Raw genomic sequence first — 11,361 nt, 5'->3', positions numbered from 1 at the left:
AACATCTGGAACAGCGTCAGGCTGGAGCACGAGCTGGAGCCTGAGCCAGCTGCTGGCACAAACCCCAGCTCTGACCCACAGCTGGGTGAAGCGGCCAGGAAAGGAGTGAGGGTGACTCTCTGCCCCTGGAGGAGCAGCTTTGTAAGGAAATGCACATCTCTAGGTGAACTCACCTCTCAAAAAGCGTGGCCTGAGGCCATCCTGACCCCTTCCTTCCCAGTGCTCCGTGTGGAAAGCCAGGTTCAGCTCCTCAGCAGCAGGAAAACGCGTTGAGTTGGACTTGCTAAGGTTAACACAGCGATATGCAAAGGCTAAATGCAACTGAAAACACATTTCTTCTTCACAAACAAGCCCAGATGCAGACAAACAGCCTGCAGAGATGTCAGTGCTGCTGCAGGGTCATAGCAAAAGGAACAATCCCACAGGACATTCCCCAGATTTGTGTTGCCTGCCAAGTGGCAGGGGAAAGAATCAGCCAAAGGGATTCAACATCCCAAAATTCAGTCTGGGAAAAGCCACAGTGAGAGAGGAGAAGCGTTTCTCTCCAGAGGTGAATGTGGCTCAGCTCAGGTGCATTTTATTTGCTAAGAAAATCAGTATTTACCATGCAAGCAGATACCAGTGTTCATGACAGGGACAATTATTTTCATTCTCTGAAAAGCTCTGCTCTGGAAGTCCTGAACTGCTAGAGTACCCAGCACTTGAAAGGCTTTTAAATGTGCTCAGAGAGCTGCTGGGAGCCCAGAGAAACCCCCAACTCCTTTCATAGGTGGCAAAATCCCTTTCAAATCTCTTTTCCCTGACAGCTATTGATGAGGAATAAATGTGTCCTTTGCTCCCAAATGCAGATGGATTTGAAGCAACGGTTTCAAGATGAAACAATCCGTCTCCTGTTTCCCGTAAGTTTGCCTTGATCCATTAAACAGCACTTTTCAGATGGCTTTATTGGTTTTTCTTTTATGGCTTTCACTGTGACTCACATTGATTGTCCCTTTTAAAGCCTTCCAATCAAACGGTGCCTCCGGGGTGGGGAAACGCTGTTTTCCGAGGAAAAAGGGGGAAACAGTGCTGCTGGATGGAGCAGATGGAAATCCAGGATGCAGAGGGTGCCCCACGCTGGGCTCTGCTTTAATCTGTGGCAGCCACAGATCAAATAACCCAGCAAATATTGCACAAATATTGCACCCAGTGATGGCTGCGTGCACATAAACACCCCGAGAAGAGCGGGGACAGCGGGAATGGCTCAGCTGGGACATTTGCATTGCTTCCTGGAAGTTGGGAATGAACCCCCTCGCTGGCTCAGCAGGGATGAAGGATGAGCCCAGGGGCAAAGGTGCAGCTCAGGGGGAGCAGGACGGTGCTGCAGGGTCACAATCTGGGTTTTGCTGGGCTCTGAGAGGAGCAGGAGTGGCTGTTTTCCCCTGTTTTTCCCCATTTCCCCCATTTTTTCCCTGTTTTCCCCCATCACTGTCACAGCTTATGGTTGTTGCCATGCTCTCAGTTCCAGCTGTGTCTGGGATTGCTGGTGGGAAGAGGAAGGAGCATCCTGGAGCTCTGGTGCTATCTAGGAGCTTAAATTATGCTTTTTTTTCTCCATCTCATTTCCAGATGTGAGCCACAGCACCCACCAGACTTTTTGCCCACATGGCAGAGCCCAGCTGGGCAGTGCAGGAGCCGGGCACAGCCTGGGCAGCTCAGAGTGTCCCAGCCCCAGCAGCAGGGACACATTTTGCTGCTGGCACCACCCCAGGGCCCTCCTGGGGAGCAGCATCTCTGCTGCCACATCACCCCAGCTGCTGAGCCAGCGTGGGAGCCAGCAAAGGCCCAGCAGTGCTGCCCTGACCTCTGCAAGCTGGAGTCTGGCACATACACAGCCCAAAATGAGGCTTTCTTCCCCCTCCCTGGACTCCAATCCAATGCTCTTCCTGCCACCAACTCCACTCCAAAAGTATTCCTGAATTCAAGTCCAGTGTGATATTTAACAGCTTGCTACTCCAGATAGCCTGGCCCTCATCCAGGAGCATTTTACCTTAATTCCACCTCCCAGTCCCAAGAATGCAAAGAATTTCCCCCTGGCTCTGTCCAGCTCATTCCAGGAGCCCTGAGCAGGGTGAGCTGCTCTTACCAGAACTGTTAAATATGATTTTTTTTCCTCGAATCCCTCAGCAGCAATGGCACAACCCCATTCTGTGTCTCACATGAGAAGGATCTCTGACCTCTCCTTCATGGAGAAGCAGCTGGAGGAGGTTCAGTGCTTGTGGTTTGCATGTCTGAAGTCACTAAAGGGAGTTTGGAAAGGCAGGGAGGGGTGAGGGGCTCAAAAAAAAAAAATCTCTGTTAGCTCCATTGTAGACGTTTGGAGCCTCCACAGAAGGAACTGAAGGGAGGGATTTGGAGGATATGATAAAGCACACACAAAGGAGCAGGGTTGGATTTCAGCTTGTCCTCTGGAAATTCATTTGGCCTTTGGGTCAAGTTCCAAAATCCCAAGCCCCGTGTGCCCTGTGCTGGGCATCCTTCCCTGTCCCTGCAGCCCTCAGAGCTTCCTTGGCTCTGTGTCAGGGATGTGCTGAGTCCACCCTGGTACCTGGGCATTTATGGATGGGAACAAAACCACGGGGAAAATACTGGGATTGGCCCCTTCCTGCCAAAGGGAACTGCCAATTATTCCACCAGCACAGCCCTGAAACCCTCAGTGATGCCTTGCAGGATCCCAGGGCAGGATCCCTGTCCACATGCCAGCTCTGAGGTGCCCTTAGGCTGAGGGTGATCCCAGACATCTGAGGCAGGGACAGGGAAGGGGAATAACCCACTGCTGGCTGCAGCTGGCACCCAGCACCACAGATGGACCCCAGCAGTGTCTGCAAGGGCAGGCTGAGCCAAAAAACCCCAACCTGGACTTTCAGGGAAGACTTAAAATTCCCAGAGGAGGAGAAAATCCAAGAACTGTGTCCACAAGTCTTTGAGTTTAGGGAAAACAGGCCCCACAAGACATGAAGCTGATGACATTTTGCTGCATCCCAGGAGAATCAGATGTTCATGCACCCAGATCCTGCCTTGAGCCTCACACAGATGATTTTAGGAGCAGAGCAGACCTGTCAGCCACACACGCAGCCAGGACAGCGGTTAACTTGGAAGGATGTTCGTGTCTGGCTCAGCTTTTCCCAGAGGAACACTCATTTTTATTGCTTTTCCCTGCTACTGAGATTTTTCTGGCCCTCGTGCAGCGATGGCAGTGCCCGTGCAGAGCCTGCCCTTGCCAGGGCAAGGATTGTCCAAAGCCACCCAAACCAAGCCACGGGAACCCTGTGGCAGCAGAAATGCCATTCCCAGTGTTTGCCAGCAAAATCCCTCAGCTGCCAGCACAGGGATCCCCCAAAACTGCAGGTATGCATCACCCTCATGCAAACCTGCCTGCATCTCCAGCTCCAGCTTTTCCCTGGATTCCCTGGCAGGGATCCCTGGCTCCTGCAGGGTTTGGACTCATCCTGCTCCAGCACCAAGCAGGGTTTTCCTGCTGCAAGCACCATTTCAGGAGGATTTGAACTGAGGTTATCCAAGTCAGGAGAACACAGATTTCATTTTTACAATCTGACCTTCACCTGCTCACGGCTCACAGAGGATCAAAGTCATTTTTGCTCCAACCCCAAAAAGCAGCATTTTCTCATAAACAGCTCCAGATTCCCCAGGTCTGCCTGATCCCTGCTGGTTTCTAGATGGGACAGCTACGAACTGACCTTGCCACATGTCTGGAGAAATAATTCTGGGGGCAGGAACATCTCCATGCTGCTCTCATCACAGGCATTTTAGGCATCACACGGATTTATTTCACAGAAGACCTTTTCCCCCAGCTGCAGGAGCCCCTGGAAGTGCAGATCTTTGGGATTTTCCAGCTGGTAGGAAGTCCAATAAATACAGAAGGAGCTGTTTTTCCAGCCATAGGCATCTCCCCAGTCCTTGGCTTGCAGACAGCTGCTGATGTGGCACGAGGACGTGTGCGGGAGGAGAGCTCATCTCAGGCACGGGGACATCTCAGAATAACCCACTGCCTAATTCCTTCCCCTTCTTTAGGTTTTCCTGAAAGAAAAAAAACCCTAAAAAAAGCCCAAATCAGTATTACAGAGACTGGCTAAGCTGGAGTTCTTATGAAGTCTCTACTGAAGTCTTTGGGTCATGTGGGATGCTCTCAGTTGACCCTTAAGAGAAGAGTGATTTCTTATTTCTTATTTTTATTTCTTATTTCTTGTCCCACGAGGTTTAAATGGCTGAAAATTCCTCGTTGTTGGAAAGATTAAGGCCTGGGTTTGTAAAGCTTTGGCACACTGGCCTCCTAATGAGATAAATATCCATCAGCTCATTAATAAAGAGATCAAAAGGAATGATCTCATCTGCACCTGGAAAATGGCACAAGGAAGTGAAAGCAGCTCACAAACACTGAAAAATAAAATAAAAACCCCCACTGCCAAAGACACAGGATCAAAACTCTGAAGGAAGATCATTAATGCTGCTGATGGGATGGTGCAGCCCTTGTCTGTGAGATTCTTAGCAGGGGAGTTCAAATTCCCATAGTTAAAGATGAGACAAAGCAGAATTTACATCCCATCACGCCGTAGTTCTTCTTTATAAAAACAAAAATAATAAAAAATATCTGCCCTAGCCTGTGGTTGGTGCCCACCCAGCCTCCCTCACACCCCTCCTCAACAGGACAGCAAGGAAGAGAAACTGAAAACAAAGCTCAGGGGTCAAGAGAAACTCAGGAGCCACCCAGAGCCACCAAACCTGGCTGGAGGAGGAGCAGGCACAGCCCCTCCACCACCTGCCCTGCAATTAAAACGCCAAAATTGTCCCAAAACTCCAAAATAGTCCCAAGAGCACCTTTTGGAGCCTCGGCCAGGACACAGCCCCTGCAGGGACTGAGAAAATGTGACTGTGGATCAACCCTCATGAATGCATTTGGGGAACCCTGCCAGTGCCTGCATCTCATTTTTTTGCCTTAACTCCAGCCAGCTTTAATGCAACATCAGCTTGGAAGCTGTAAAACATCAGACAAACAATGTAAACCAATGCAAGCAGCAAGATTTAACAGGAAACAGGCTGTGCTCTTCATTTGCTGGATGGGAGAGCAGCTGGCTGGGGCAGGAATGATCCCATCCAAAACTCCTCACACCCATTTGCTGATTTGCAAGGAGAAAAAAGGGGGCTGAAGGCTGATTTCATGAGGGGGTTGGTGTAAATCTTCTGTTTGTGGCTTCAAATGGGACAAAAGGCAGAAAAGTCATAAAAAGAGACAGATAAAATATTATTAAACTAAGAAAAAAATAAGAGTAGCAGGAGGAATGGGATGCCTGAAGATGTTGGATGTTGGGATTTCCTGCTTTTCGGATTGGCAGTGGCATCCGGAGGAATAAATGTCTGTGTCCTGGAGCTGGAAATAGCTGCACTTAACACCTCTTTGGGGGATTTGAAGGCTGGCAGAAAGCTCCAGGAGGAATTTTCTCCTGCCAGCTGCGGCCAGTGCTGAGCTCACCAATGGCACCCGGATCCCGTGAGGCTCCAAACAACATCAGGGATAGAGCCAAAACCTGCTGGGAAGGCTGGGAGCCAAGGGATGAGTGTGAGGGACAGGCCCTGAGATGGTCATTGGAGTCAGCCCAGCTGATCTAATCCCTAAATCCACTAAAATCCATTCCCATCCCTTTCCTCACCTCCCTGTTCCTGCTGCAAGGCTCTGCAGCAGCGCCTGCTCCAGGGATACCCCACAGGGTAACGCTGCTGAACCCTCATTGCTCCCAAAACTCAGCCTCACCTGGGCTTCCACTGCCATGGATCCCACCTCCTCCCATGCTCCTGGAAGAGCATCCCAACCCCCCCCCTCCAAAATCTGACCCACACTCACAGCACTGCTGGATTTCACTGCTGGAGGCTCCACCAGGTGATTCCAGGCAGATCCTGCCCTTCCCACCACATCCACTGACCCCACAGATGCTGGAGAAGGGCTCAGCCTGATTTCCAGCAGCTCAGGAGGATCTCTGCACACACCTTGGGATTTTGGGGATCTCTTCCCACCAGCTGCTTTTCCATAGATCCCACCCAGCTCCTGGAAGAGCATCCAAATCTCCCCCCAGAATCCAACTCAACTCACAGCACTGCTGGATTTCATCTTTTGAGGCTCCACCAGGTGATTCCAGCCACCAGGTGATTCCAGGCAGATCCTGCCCTTCCCACCACATCCACTGACCCCACAGATGCTGGAGAAGGGCTCAGCCTGATTTCCAGCAGCTCAGGAGGATCTCTGCACACACAGAGATCAGCTGAGAGGCAGCTCAGGACATGCTTTGGGATTTTGGGGATCTCTTCCCACCAGCTGCTTTTCCAATGATCCCACCCAACTCCTGGAAGAGCATCCAAATCTCCCCCCAAAATCCGACTCAACTCACAGCACTGGAGGATTTCATCTTTTGAGACTCCACCAGGTGATTCCAGGCAGATCCAGCCCTTCCCACTGACCCCACAGATGCTGGGAGAGGGCTCAGCCTGATTTACAGCAGCTCAGGAAAATCTCTGCCCAAGCAGAGGCAGCTCAGGACATGCTTTAGGATTTTGGGGATCTCTTCCCACCAGCTGCTTTTCCTTCCCCACCCACTTTTATAGGAGCCTGCTGGCTCCCATTGGCTCGGGACACCCTTTTTATAGCAACCACTCTGCCCCATTTCAGTTGCATTCAGTAATTCCTCAGCTCATTGTCCTGCAGAGATTAGTTACACATAAGCATATTTGAATGATTAACTCCTGGGCTCTGCTGAGGCCCCAGCAGAAAATGCTGAATCCAAAGGCTCCCTCTGCCTCACCACTGCTCCCAAAATATTGTGGTTTTCCTTGGAGCCTTTGCTCCTGGCCTGCTCCAACCAGCTCAGCTGGTATTGGAGAGAAGATTTCAGCTCCAGAGCAGTGGAAAAGCAGGGGGAAAAGGCTGGGAAAAACTCAAAACCCAAAGAGGAAGAGCAGCATTTGGAGAGTCAGTACAGTTTGGGGTGAAAACCTGCACATGCCATCTCATCCCACTAAACCTGGTGGCTTCCAAGGGTGACAACCCCAGCAGCACAGGGATGGGCTACCCATGGGAACCCTCCAGCAGCCTTTGGGAGCACGAGGAGGATTTAGGGCCATTTCCAGTGGTTTGAGCTGCTTTCCCCCGTGGCTTCAACTGCTGAGTCTCACCTGAGGTGGTGACACAGCACAGAGGGTCCTGTCCCTCTTGGAGCAGCCCATGGGGATGAGAAAGAGACAACTTCCTGCTGAGCCCATGCCTGGAGGCAGGATGCTGAAGAGGGAAAGGGACAAGTTTAAATTGGCCTGGATTAGCCCATTTCCATCCCCCAGCCCCGTGGTAGCAGCAGCTTTTGGGGAGTTTTCTGGGTGATGAACAGCAAACCTGCAGGGAGGAAGAGCTGGATCCCATCAGGTTTTGTGTGGGTGTTTCCAGTCCTCCCTCCCTCATTGCTGCTGCACCCCCGAGCCAGGGCTTTGTGTCAGGAAATCCAAGAACCACACAAAAGGGAAAATGCAGATTTTGAAGAGTATTAAAAACCCAGCAGATGATAGCAGGGATTGAGATTTAGCACTGCAGCTGGTGAGGCTGGAAGGGCTCCAGAGCTGCTTGGGCTCAGCCAAGCCCCAGGAAGGTGAGCCCTGTCCCACTTTCCCCAGAGGATAAGGGACACCAGCACACCCAGATGGGGACTGGGATGATGCTTGCAGAACATCCAAGGTGCCTGCTCTGCACATTTCTCCAAATCTCACCTGCCTTTTGTCCACCCCAGACATTTCAGAGCTCAGCATGTGTTGCTCATCCCTGTCCTCGTCTGGGGCAGTCAGAAAACTGAAAACATCAAATTAATAAAAAACCAGCAATTTTTTAGAACCCTCTCAGCCCTGTACAAGAGCAGATACTTGACCCACAGCTGCCAAAAAAGCCCTCAGGTTTCTCTCCCTCCTTCACAGGCTTGGAGACTTGGGAGATTCTTTTAGACCTGGCAAAAATCTCTCTAGTCCACATTTAGATCCTCCAGCACATTCCCAGGGGTTAAATTCCACTCTGGTTATGGGTAGCAATAAAAGAAAAAAGTAGGAAAAGCCTGATACTGGCCAGGCTGAGGTGCACAAAGCCTTTCCTGACTCCTCTCTGCCAAAACCCAGTGTGTCACAAGTTTAGCTCCCAGCTGAGGCTGCTGCTTCCCAAGCCTGTGGAGCACAGGGAAGTGGATGTGGTGCCAAGGAAGGCAGGCAATTTCTGGGATGCAGAACGTGCTGTTTGCACATTGCCCTGGCACAACTGCCACCCCAGGGCAAGCAGAGGCAATAAAAAATTTCATCAGAGAAAATGCAGCACAGAAAAATATCTCTGTGTGTGTGCATGTTTGTGTTTCAAAAGCAGGATCCAGAATAATCCCAGTTTGGGCTGGGATGGATTGAGCTGGAGGGGCCCAGCACAGCCAGGGTGCACCTGGGAAGGGAATGGTTCTGGACTGGGCCAAATTTAAGGCAGTGGAGAGGCATTGTAGAGTAATTTTGCCCAAATGAAGAAAAATTCAAGAGAAAACTATGGTTAAGATCACCCTGAAACTCCACTCATCCCTCACACCAGAGCCTCTTCTGGAACAGCCTCAGCTGCCCACAAACCCCAGTTCCAGCCCCAAGGAAGTGCGGAACCCACAGGCACGACACCAAATCCTGCTGCAAGCCCTGCCAGCCTGTCCCCTTCCCTCTGCCCACATCCCAGAAATCAAGGACTTGCACTGTGCCAGCCAGGCTCCCACCTGGCATGGGAAGGGGGACAGGGAGCAAATCCCAGATTTCTGCATCCCAGCCCTCAATGAGAGCAGCCTGAACGAGCTGGAAACACTCAATCCATGGCTGGAGGAAGGGAAAGCACTGACAGAAAGGGGGGAGCTCAGGAGATCACAGAGTCCAACCCCCAACCCCAGCAGGGTCAAGCATATCTTCCCCCTCCAACCATCAACAGGGAAAAACACAAATTTCCAACGGGGTGGAGAGCAAAGTGTGAATTAATCAGGTGTGAGGCATTTCAGTGCTGTTAGAAGTCAATCTGCTTCCAAAAAAAACCCCCAAAGCTCCAAATTCTGTGGGTTTGCTTTTCCTGCCTCAGGCTGCTCACCTTTAGCTAATGAACACCCACACAAATACAAACCAAATGAATTTTGCTCCCTGCTTGTCCCATTCTGCACTCAGTGGTGGGCACATGTTGGAACCCTGGCTGCTGAGAATTTCAGACTTTCTGTGCTGACAGGCACTGACCCCCAAGAGAACACTGCATTTCACCTGAGGCTGTGGAGAAGCTTCCACAACTAAATGACAGAACTGGGATTCTAAGTGTGTAGTTTGAATAAAAGTGTGTAATATCACATAGTGGAAAACTTAAAAGTTTTAGAATATAGTAATATATTAAAAATATATAAATATATATGGTAAAAAATATTTTTAAAGTAATATATATGAAGTTTGTTAAGATAAAAGTTTTAGGGCAGAGACTGCTCCTTCTTCTTCACCTTCTTCTTGATGAGTTTAGGTAGTATTGTGTAATTAGATAAAAAAGTCTGCATTGCAGGCCACGAGTGATTAGTTATTGAGTTAAAAGTAAAAATAATTTAAGTATCATTTCTTAATTAGACAGTTTATCCTTAAAAAGCCTTGTAAAGAGAGATACAGCTCCATTTTTAGTTTGTTAGAATGAAGTACTGTAGAACTCACAGTCCGCAAGACTGTAATATAGATAAGAGCTAACAAACATCTAAGTCCAAACAAGAAATACAATCTCACACATTAAAAAAAAAAAAAATCCACAAGCACAGTCTCACACACAGCCCTGAGCTCCACCAAAGCTGCTCAGCTCAGCAAGAGGGATTTCCTGGATCTTCCCCAAAATTCCCTGTGCACATCTGATTCCAGCAGATCCATTCCCCCTGCCCAGCACCAGAGCACAGCCAGGCAGGAGCAGCAGGTCCTTCTCCTTCCATAAAATAAAGCTTCTTCTAATAAAACTTCTCCAGCAGGGACTGCCAAAGAATCCTCAAGAAATCTGAATTGATGGGAAGAGAAAGCCCAGGTGTTTTGAAGTATCAGCTCAGGAATTCTGGCAGCTCATTCCCCTTCTCAGCACAAGAGCAGCTCTGAGCAGAGCCAAACACACACAACAGGGGAAAAAAAAGTGAGGGAGAAATAAGAAATGAGAAAAGTAGAAGTGATATCCACTTCTTAAATATTCAGGAAGTGCTCAGTTTCTTCTCAGAATACACATTTACCTTTCTTGAACCCCCAGAGCCACTCAGTGCCACTTTCTCTGTTCCAAGTATTAGAAGGGTCCATCTCCCATGGTGGGGAATGGTTAATTAAGGGGGTAATTAAGGGAATAAAAAGAAATGTGGGAGACTGGCAGATCTTCTGTGTGATATTCAGGACATTGGGAAATGGTGTCACATCAGCAAGGTGATATCTGCACAAATAATTTCTGATCTGGGGGTTCTGACACAGAAAAGATCAAACAACACAACTCAAACTTGTCCTCAGAGTAAATCCTCACCTGAATTTACAAGCAGCAGGTTTCAAACTCATTTCTTGATGTCATGCACATGCCAAAAACCCAGAGCCTTTCCAATGTTGCTCAGCATTGGATTTTTAGGGGAATTATTGTTTACAAGCCATTGCTGGATTTACAGAGGGCTAACAGCTGTTAACATCTGGAACTGATACCGATAGGAAGGTTCACTCCAGCAGCAAGTGAGGAGTTCCTGCATCCTGTACAGCACCCCCACAAGCACACAGCTGCTGGCAAAAATCCAGCCCAGCAACAAATCAATTCCCAAGATGGAACACCCAACTTCAGGGATCTGTTGAGTTGTTCTTGTTGGCTGAAGATATTTACAGTCTGCTTGCAGCTGCTTTTGATATTTTCAGAACAAATCTCAATAGCTTCATTTTAGGAAAGGGCAGATCAAAATGTAAACACTTGCAGCCCAAGGCTGCAGGCTGTCAAACAACATCAGGGGCTGCTGTGAATAAAAATGTTAATTTTAATATTAATTGAGTGTCCTTCCATGCTATCATCCACTTATCTCTCATTTTCTTTCCCTTCTGGAGAGAAAAATATACATTTATGTATCACAAACCCATCAAGGATTTTCCCCCTCCAACACTAAACAAACCCAGTCTAAATGTACCTTTAGTCTCCAGCCTTGGATGGCATTTAATGTATGATAAATTAGCTTTAAGAGGCAACAAATACATTTTCCCAATAATTTTCTTTCCTCTCCAAACATCAAAGAAGCTTAAATACCATGGAAACGA

The sequence above is a fragment of the Anomalospiza imberbis genome, chromosome 20 (assembly GCF_031753505.1).
Source record: "Anomalospiza imberbis isolate Cuckoo-Finch-1a 21T00152 chromosome 20, ASM3175350v1, whole genome shotgun sequence".
Classification (NCBI taxonomy): domain Eukaryota; kingdom Metazoa; phylum Chordata; class Aves; order Passeriformes; family Viduidae; genus Anomalospiza; species Anomalospiza imberbis.
This window is presented reverse-complemented; position numbering follows the sequence as displayed.